Raw genomic sequence first — 10,551 nt, forward strand, 5'->3', positions numbered from 1 at the left:
TGTCTCTCTGCTTGTCTCTGTATCTTTCTCTGTCTCTCTGTTTCTGTCTGTGTCTTTGTCATTCTGTCTGTCTGTGCTTCCCTCTCTCTGTCTCTGTCTCTCTGTTTCTCTCTCACTTCCCCTCACCCCCTCTGTCCCTCCCTCCCTCCTTCTCCCTCTTTCTTCCTTTCCCTCCCTCTCTCTTTTTGTCTCTGTCTCTCTATCTCTCTCCATCTCTGTCTCTCTCTGCCTCTCTCTTTATATATATATATATAATATATATATAATAATATATATATATAATATATATATATATCTGTCTTTCTGTCTCTCCTATCCACTGACAGCCTGGATTGGGCCCCAGGACTCTGTGCTCTGGGCACAGAAGAGAAACTTCTGACATTTCCATTTGGTTTCATTTCAATATCCCAGTTCAAAACCAACTCACTGCGGCAGAGAGTTAGAGAAAAATCTCTCTGTCTCTCTGTCTCTGTCTCTGTCTCTGTCTCTGTCTCTGTCTCTCTCTCTCTCTCTCTCTCTCTCTCTCTCGTTCACCCTCATATGCTCTGAACTTTGGGCACCAGCACCCTCCCTTCACTGCCCGTCCTAAGTGATTTTCATAATATGATTCCATTTCAAGGGCCTGCTGCTCTGCCCTCAGTGACACCCCCAGTCAGTATGAGGCAGGGGAACCCGCTCCAAACAACAGAGGCAGTTCAGTTCTTCAAAAGCTCAGGAGGCAGGAAATATAGGGGACAAGATATTGCAAACCACTGTGTCTAAAAGAAAACGGGGAGAGAGAGAGAGACAGAGAGAGAGAGAGAGACAGAGAGACAAAGAGACAGAGAGAGAGACAGAGAGACAAAGAGACAGAGAGAGAGGGAGAGAGAGAGACAGGGAGAGAGGGAGAGAGAGGGAGAGAGAGACAGAGAGAGAGGGAGAGAGAGAAGAAAAATATCCCAGAGACAGGCAAGGGGAAGGCAGGAGGGAAACTGGGGACATTGGTGGTGGGAAATGTGACCTGGCCAAGGGTTTTGAATACTCTGTGACTGAAACTCAACCATGAACAACTTTGTAATTGTGGGAGAAGTAAACAACTGTATTATGAACAACCACTATCTAAAAAAATAGTATCTAGATAGGCCAGAGAGATACTAGTACAGCATATCAGGTGCTGCTGGCCTGGGTTCCAGCCCCTTCACCTCACATGGTCCCCTGAGCCCTTGGGAGGAATCCCTGAGCACAGAGCCAGGAGTAAGTCCTGAGATAACACACAGTGTGACCCCAAAACAAGCAAAAAATAGCATGTCTTTTTTTTTTTTGGTTTGGGGGCCACACCTGGCGATGCTCAGGGGTTACTCCTGGCTCTGAGCTCGGACATCGCTCCTGGCTTGGGGAACCATACGGAATGCCGGGGGATCAAACCGCGGTTCGTCCTAGGTTAGTGCATGCAAGCCAGATGCCCTACCATTTGAGCCACCACTCCAGCCCCAGCATGTCTTTTTTTGAAACCATTTTTAACACATGGCTTAGCCCTGGCATTACCCTGCTGTGTGCAAACCCCCTTTATACCTTTATCTTGCAGCCTAGAAACTCCAAACCCACTGAGAGGGGCTGGAGAGATAGTGCAGGGTATTTAAACCTGTACCATGACCTTCCTATTCATAACCTGAAAGATGACAGACATTCACCTCCAAAAAGGGCACCTTTGCTTTTGTCTTTTTCTCCTTTCAGTTTTTGGGCAGCTTTTCCTAGAACATTTCCTACCAGAAATGGAAAGAGTAGGATTTTGTTTCTTAATTTTGCTTTGGGGTCACACCCAGTGGCACTCAGGGCTTCCTCCTGGCTCTGCATTCAGAAATTGCTCCTGACAGGCTAGGAGGACCATATGGAATGCCAGGGATCAAACCCTGGTTAGTCCTGGGTCAGTCGCATGCAAGGCAAATGCCCTACCACTGTGCTATCACTCCGACACCTTGGGTATGTTGTTTAAAGATGTTTCTAGATAGAGTAAACTTGTAATAAAATAAATAGAAATAAAGAGCAGCAAGTGATAGGCAGTTACTAATTAGAAAGAGGGAGAAAGAAAAATTGAAGCTTATGTGTTTTGGGTCACACCCAGTGGTGTTACCCCCTAACTCTGTGCTCAGAAATTGAAATTTAGGGGCCAGGGTGGGGGTTATACCACAGTGAGGGAGGCACTTACTTGCCTTGCATGAAGCTGACCTGGGTTCAATCTCCAGCAACACCTGAGCTGCCACCAGGAACAATACCTGAGCAGAGAATCAAGAGAAAGCCCAGAGTAGCACAGAGTATGGGTCAAAAACCAAACCAAAAGGAGAACATTTGCATTATCAAATACAACATTGATTATAGAGGGCCTGAGCAGAGTACTTATATGCAACTCTTGGGACTTACTTACTCCTAACTCTGTGCTCAGAAATCACTGCTGGCAGGCTCAGGGGTTGGACCCCATGAGATGCTGAGGCTCAAACTCGGGATCAAACCCAGGCTTACTGTGTGCAAGGCAAATGCTCTCTACCCACTGTGCTATTTCTCTGGCCCCTCTTTTGTTTTATGAGGGTTTTTCCTCCCTTTCCCCAGAAACTCGAACTCAAAAGCCAAGTGGTAAATAACTTTGAAGAACGTGGAACAAGGAAAAAAAAAAAAATCCCACCAGGCCTTGGAGGTGAACTTGAAGAGAAGAACAAACAGCAACCAACAGCCCCAAGCCAGCAACTTTCTCTGTGCCAGCTTGGTCTGGAGAACAGCGCCCCCAAGCTGAAAGTCTGCAGAGCTGAGAGCAAAAGTCTCTCAGGAAAAGGAAAACCTTCCACCCTCCACCTTCCATGGAATCGTCCCAGAGAGAGTGTCATTTTGTGGACTGCATGGAGTGGACTCAGGCTAGGGTGCTCTCCGGGCCGGTGCTCATTCCTTCGCTCAACAGTGTCTGTGCACAAAAAACGCTCAGGGCATTCTCCCCTAGGATGAAGCATGCTCTGACTGCAGTGCACAAAGCCAAACAGTGCTTTTACCCACCTCTCCTGTGTTCCAGGACAAACTACCCTGTGTGGTCATCCCAGTAGGTTGCCAGAACCTTCTGAGGAATTATCTAGGTTTGGCCAGAAGCCGTCGAAGGAGTTTGAGCTCAGTGAGCCCAAAGTGTCCATAGCAAGGCCAGCAGCAGCAGCAGTTCTGGGTGGTTATTTGTTTGTTTTTGTTTGCTTGTTTGTTTGTTTTGGAGCCACATCTGGCAGTGCTCAGGAGTTACTCCTGGCTCTGCACTCAGAAATCACTCCTGACAGGCTCAGGGGACCATATGGGATGCCAGGGATTGAACCCAGGTCTGTCCTGGGTCAACTACATGCAAAGCAAAAGCCCGAGCACTATGCTATTGCTCCAGCCCCTGGGTTTTTATTTTTTAATTAATTACTTATTTATTGGTTTCTGGACCATACCTGGCAGCACTCTGGGGTTCCTCCTGGCTCTGCACTTAGGAATCACTCCTGGCAGTACTCTTGGGACTCTATGAGATGCCGGGGATCAAACCCGGGTCAGCAGTGTGCAAGGCAAACAAACGCCCTCCCTGCTGTGCTATTGCTCCAGCCCCAATTTTAAGGTTTTTAATCCCACATAAAAAAATAAAAAGAAAGAAAAAGAAAAAACCATCTGTACCTTAAGGAAGCCCTTACCTCCTGCGCACTGAGCACAGAAAAATAAATTCCTCTTCTTGTTCCAGCCTCCAAGCTACTCAAGCTATCATTGGCCAGCAGGTGTCCCACCAAGTCCTCATCCTCACTCCATTTTCCCCATGAGCTCAGGGTGTGCCTCCAATTACAAATAAACACTCCTGAGAATGAAACCTTCCAGTGCTCCAAAGATCCTCCCCAACTCATGCTCTAAAATTTATTTTCCTGGCAGTGACTGTTTCTCCACCCTGCCAGGCTCTGCACCCTCCCAGCTTGCTCCTCGGGGACACTCGGACTCAGGTTCTCTCACCCCAAGTTTTTTGTTTGTTTGTTTGTTTGTTTGTTTTTGTTTTGGAGGATGCTGAGCTCTGGGACTCCCCACTCTGGACCCTGTTTCTCCTCCCAGGTTTGCTACTTGCAGCCTGGTGGGCCTCCTGGGCTTTTGGCTGGGGCATGCGCTCCCCCTGGCGGCAGGAAGGATCCAGCGAGCACCCCCCCAAGTCCCTTGGCTGCTTGGATGGTGGGTGAGTAGTAGACGCAAAAAGGTGTCACAGGAGCTGTGCTGCTTTCTGAGCTGCAGAGACAACAGGGTTCAAACTCCAGAGCTGTATCCCCCTCTCTCCACCAGCACCCCAGCCAACCCTTCTTCTGTCCCTGTCCCCCAACGCTGCTTCAGTGAGGCCACCATGGGATATGGTTGTTTGGGTTTAACTGCTCCCGGTTAAGTAACCACTGAGAGACCTATTTTGGGAGGTGTTTAGGGCACCCCCTCAGATCTGGCAGCACCCAGGAATCAGTCCCCCTCCAGGGTGGGGCTGTTTGGGGCCTAGTCCAGAGCTCAAGTGCTGGACTTTGTCTGGGATTTGGGGATTGATGGGGGGGCATTCAGGCAGAGATGGGGTCTGGGGTTCCGCTCATCAGAGGCGCAATGCCGGGGGCGGGAGGTGGCTCAAAGGCTGGTACAGGTGTGTGTGGGGACCCCTGGGTTCCATCCCTGCACTAGCAAGCTCTGCAAGGGGTGACTCCTGAGAAAAGTTAGGGTGGTCCCCAAAACAGGAAAGAATAAGAGGAGTGGGCCAGAGAGAGAGAGCACAGCGGTAGGGCATTTGCCTTGCACTCAGCAGATTTAGGACTGAGGGTGGTTCAATTCCCAGCATTCCATATGGTCCCCCGAGCCTGCCAGGAGCAACTTCTGAGCCCGTGAGTGCCTTGGGTGTGACCCGAAAACAAAACAAAACAAAACAAAAGGAATAAGAGGAGAAATGGGGAGGAGAGGGATGGGAAGGACAAGTGCAAAGGGGAACTGAGAGAAGAGGAGATGGAAAGCAGAGGAGGGGAAAGGAAGGGAGAGATGGAGATGAATTGAGAGGAGGTGAAGGGAGAGAAGAGGGCAGGGGGGAGGAATGGAGGGGATGAGGGTTGGAAAGGAGGGTGGCCATGCTGCTCTGTCCCCACCCCGTGTCCCACACCACAGTGCCCCTGCTCTGTGCCACCACCACGGGCCTCTTGGCAAAGCCCTAGAGGAGGTCAGGGTCTCGCAACATCCTCCAGGACCTCCGTCTTCACTCAAAGGAGATGGCACTCTGAGATACCTGAAGCACAGAGCTGGAGGGGTACTGGGAAACCAGCAGGAAATACCCTGTCCCTCATGGAGATGGTGGGAGCATGGGGGACACCTCTACCTCACAGGAACACACCACCCCCGGCCTCCACGGAGACATGAAGGAGACCGGATTTGGGTGACTGTCTAGCTCCGTAATTACGCTGTTTGAGGGCTGTACTTTCTGCGGGTGGGCAGGAAACTCCTGGGTAGTAAGTAGGAATCTGGGCAGAGTAGGGGGTGGAGAGAGAGAGATGGAGGAAGAGAGTAGGAGAGAGAGAGAGAGGGAGGGAGAGAGAGAGAGAGAGGGAGGGAGGGAGAGGGAGAGGAGGTAGAGACAGAAAGAGATGGAGGTAGGAAGAGAGTGGGAGAGGGGGAAAGGACGAGAGATTGATGGAGGAAGGAAGAGAGAGATAAAGGGAGGAAGAAAGGGGCTGGAGAGATAGCACAGCGGTAGTGCATTTGCCTTGCATGCAGAAGGACGGTGGTTCAAATCCTGGCATCCCATATGGTCCCCCAAGCCTGCCAGGGGTAATTTCTGAGCGTAGAGCCAGGAGTAATCCCTGAGCACTGCCGGGTGTGACCCAAAAACCAAAAAAAAGGAAGAAAGAAAAAGAGATGGAAAGAGAAAGAGATGAAGAGAGGAAGAAAAAGGGAGAAAGGGAGGGAAGGAAAGAAGATCAAGCGGAGGGATGTAGAGAGAGATGAAGGAAGAAAGAGGGGGATAGGGAGGGAGGGAGAAAAGGAGGTGAAGGAAAGGAGAGGGGGAAAGGGACGGAAGGAGGGAGGAGAAAAGAGCGAGAGGGAGGGAGATAGAGAGAAGAGGGAGGAAGAGAGAGGGGGAAAGAGAGGAAGAAGGGGAGAGAGAGAGGGAGAGAGAGAGAAACAGAAATGATCTCCTGGATTCCAGGAGCTCCGGAATCTAGGTGATTTTATATGAGCTACTCCTAGTTCAGTGGTCAGGTGACTTTTGATATCAGGGATTGAACCTGGGCCACCTGCCTTCATAGTTTGTACTCCGGGCCCTTCACGGATAACTAGAGATAGTGACCGCCTGCCATCTGAAGGTGTTGCTTTGATGGGGGGTTCCCATGGAAATTGGAGATTGGAGTGGGAAAGGGGAAAGGAAGAGCAATGAGGGAGAGGGATAGAGACTGTGGAGAGAGATAGTTTCCCTGCACAGGGGGAGGCCAGGAGGGTTGCGGATGTCCTCCAGGAGTCTGGACCAGCTCCTGGAAGGAAGGAGTGAGGGGCTGTGGGTGAGATTTCTGTGCCCTGATTCCTCCGGAGTGAGTGCAGGGCAGAGCACTGCACAGGGAGTCTAAGTTCAGTGTCCAGACAAGCCGTGGAGAAGGAAGCTAAGCCCTCAGCCCCACTGAGTTCAGCCTCCTCCGAAGTCCAGACACGTGTGGGTTAGTGATGCTGCTGCTCACCAGGAATGTGGGGTCACGCTCTCCAGCCTGGACCCCCAAAACTGCCTTCCCCTTAGGCTAAACCTGGGCTCTTGATGCTGGTTTGTGCCACCATGGGGTTGGTTCACTTGTGCCCACCTGCCTGCATCCAGGCCACATGGTGTAGCCTTTAGGCTTCCAGTCCCATTTCACTTTCTGCAGAATTAGCTGCATCCATTTCTAATATTTTGTTGTTATATTTTTTGCTAATGGTCTTTTTGTTTGTTTGGTTTGGTTTTTGGGTCACACCTGGCAGCCCTCAGGGGTTCCTCCTGGCTCTGCGCGCAGAAATCGGTCCTAGCAGGCTCAGGGGACCATATGGGATGCCGGGATTGAAACCACTGTCCGTCCTGTATTGACTGCGTGCAAGGCAAATGTCCTCCCGCTGTGCTATTTCTCCAGCCCCCTAATGGTCTTTTAGACATCACTACTTCCCAACACAAGTGAAATCAAAACAATCTTTTTTTTTTGTTGGATGTTTGTTTGTTTGGGGCCACACCTAGTAGTGTTCAAGGGTTACTTCTGGCAGGCTCAGAGGAAATATATGGGATGCCCGGGATCGAACCCCAGGCTGGTTCCGGGTGAGCCGCGTGCAAGGCAAATGCCCTACCACTATGCCATTGCCCAGGCCCTAAAACAATCTTTTTTTTCTAGCTTTGACGAATCTCTTTTAACAAAGCTTCTTCCATCCAAGAGTGGGAAGTGGGTCACAAACACTGGAAGCTCAGGCATGAAATAGTTCTCTCTGCCTTACTGCCTGCCAGCTGGTCCTGGGAAAAGAGAGGATACAGCTTCCCCAAACCATTCCTTCTTCCCTGAATCTTCCTGCCCACTCAAACCCTGTTAAAGGATGTGTCTTCCATCTTCACTTCCCAATCAAGCCAAGATGCCTCCATTTCTAAGTTCAGTGCAGCAGAGAACTTTCATCTTCACGGTCTGTCTTTAGCACATTAAGGACAGCATGTACCACCAGTGGCTCACACATGAGTGTGGCTGAAGGAACACCATGATGTGTCGAGCAGTTGACGGGCTGGGACTCTGAATCACCATCCTTTAAAGTGCTGTGCTCAGGGGTTACTCCTGGCTCTGCGCTCAGAAATGACTCCTGGCAGGCTCAGGGGAACATATGGGATGCAGGGGATTGAACCTGGGTCTGTCCTGGGTCGGCAGCATATAAAGCAAATTCCCTACTGCTGCACTGTCACTCTGGCCCCCAATTTTCCAGTTTCTAATCTTCTCCTTCATTGCTTTTTGGCTCACAAGATGTGAGCCAAGATGAATCACACGTCTATCTACAATTGTCACTAGTTTTCCGACATCAGAGAGACCCCCAATGCCTTCCTCCTGGCCCCTCCTCTTCCTCAAGAGCCTCTCCCAGGGTTAGCATTGAGTCTTGGGGTCTCCCAGAGGGTCCCATCTTCTGCCTCCTGACTCAGTCTACACAACAGCCTCTGGTTTCAAGATCTGGCCAAGGGCTGCCCTTTATCTTTTTTTGTTTTGTTTTGGGGCTACACCCGCTGATGCTCAGGAGTGACTCCTAGCTCTGCACTCAGGAATGATTCCTGGCTGAGCACCGGGACCATATGGGAACCCGGGGCTTGAACCCTGACAGCCCACATAAGAGGTAAATGCCCTCCCCGTTGTACTATGGTTCTAGCCACCTCGAGGCTTAATCATTTCCATTTGGGTTGGGTTTGGGGACCATCCCTGGCAGTGCTCAGCAAACCCTAATGGTGCCAATCCTGGGCTGGCTGCCTGCAGGACACCTTAGTTAGTGCTTTAGTTCCCCTGCACCCTCTCTCTTTTCCTCTCCCTCTCTTCTCTCTTCCTCTCTCTTCTTCTCTCTCCCTCTCTTTTCCTCTCTCTTACTCTTTTCTTCACTCTCTTCCTCTCTCTTCTTTTTTTCTTCCTCTCTTTTCCTCTCTCTACCTCTCCTCCCTTCCTATCTCTTACTTTTCCTCTCTTCCTCTCTTCTCCCTCTTTTCTCTTTTCCTCTTTCCTCTCTTCTCTTTCTCTTTTCCTCTCTTCTTTTTCTTTCTTTCTTCCTCTTTCCTCTCCTCTTTCTTCCTCTTTCTCTTCCTCTCTTTTCCTCTCTCCCTTTCCTCTCTTCCTCTTCTCTCTTTTCTTCTCTTCCTCTTCTCCCTCTTTCCTCTTTTCCTCTCTCTTCTCTCTTTCTCTTTTCCTCTCTTTCTTTTCTCTTACTCTCTTCTCTTTTCCTCTCTTCTCTCTTTTCTCTCTTCCTCTTTCCCTTCCTCTCTTCTCCTCTCTTCTCTCTTTTCCTCTCTTCCTCTCTTCTCTCTTTTCCTCTCTTCCCCCTTCTCTCTCTTCCTCTTCCTCTGTTTCTCTATCTCTCTGTCTTTCTGTCTCTGTCTCTATCTCTGTTTCTTTCTCTTTTTCTGGTCCAAGGCTAAATAATTTCTGAACTCTAAACCTTTTCTCTCTCTCTTTTTTTTGGGGGGGGGGGTGGAAGATCACACCCGGCAGCGCCCAGGGGTTACTCCTGGCTCTACGCTCAGAAATCACTCCTGGCAGGCTCAGGGGACCATATGGGATGCCGGGATTCGAACCACTGTCTTTCAGCATAAGAGGCAAACACCTGGGGCCTGGAGAGATAGCACAGTGGTGTTGCCTTGCAAGCAGCCAATCCAGGACCAAAGGTGGTTGGTTCGAATCCCAGTGTCCCATAGGGTCCCCTGTGCCTGCCAGGAGCTATTTCTGAACAGACAGCCAGGAGTAATCCCTGAGCACCGCTGGGTGTGGCCCAAAAACTAAAAAAAAAGGCAAACACCTTACCTCCGTGCTATCTCTCTGGCCTCTCCTCCCTCCCTCTCTCTCTCTCTCTCTCTCTCTCTCTCTCTCTCTCTCTCTCTCTCTCTCTCTCTCTCTCTCTCTCTCTCTCTCTCTCTCTCTCTCGGTTTGTTTTGGGACCACACCAATATCAGAGATCATTCTTGGCAGACAGGGGGGGTGAGTAGTGATGGAACCATCTGGGATGCCAGGGATCGAACCTGGGTCAGCCACATGCAAGACAAATGCCCTCCACACTGTGCTCCCTCCAGCCCCCGAACTCTAATCTTCAAACCAAGACCAATTTCAGGACCAGTAGACATGGATGTGGGGGCTGCTGGGTGGAGGTTTCTCCTGGGAGGTGACCCCTTCCAGTCCCTCCAGTCCCTGGGGACCCCGCTTGCCCCCCTTCCCCTGGCTCCCAAGAGGAGGCATGAAAAACTCCTGTCAGCAGACCAGGCTCTCAAAGGGACGCTCATTTGAATATCAAGGAGGAAAAGCCTGGAAAACGCAGCTCTGCAAATGACTGTGGGTCTGTCCCTTAGCTGGGTGACACTGAGATGTAAATCACTGTTTGCTCAGCTCGACCTTCCTCCCCTCACTCTCCCTCACTCTGGGTGCTGGCTTGCCCTGCACTGTTATTAGGTGGTTCCCAGAAGCTCAGAGCAGCAGGCACCCCGCTCAGCTGGGCAGAACCCCCAGAGGGCCGGAGGAACAAACCAGAAAAAGAAATCAAATCGCATCAGCGTGTCGGAAAAAGAAAGTCTTTCCAAAAGTGAGTGGCACGGCCGCTGGCCTCCTTCCAGCTCCCACCCCACCACCCCACCCAGTGCCACCAAGAGTGGCATTTGACTTTTCCAGGATCTTTTTCAGTGGCTGCAGCAGCGAGGTGTTTTCCTGGCACAGTTTCCAGTGTCTGATTGTAGGCTGTGCTGATTGAAAACGGGTGCTGAGAGCAAAGAAGGGAGATGTAAAAGTCCTGTTCCTAAAAAAAAGGGGGGGGGGTTAGGCTAGTGAGAGAGAGAGAGAGAGAGAGAGAGAGAGA

This window comes from Suncus etruscus, chromosome 12 (genome assembly GCF_024139225.1).
Source record: "Suncus etruscus isolate mSunEtr1 chromosome 12, mSunEtr1.pri.cur, whole genome shotgun sequence".
Taxonomy (NCBI): Eukaryota; Metazoa; Chordata; class Mammalia; order Eulipotyphla; family Soricidae; genus Suncus; species Suncus etruscus.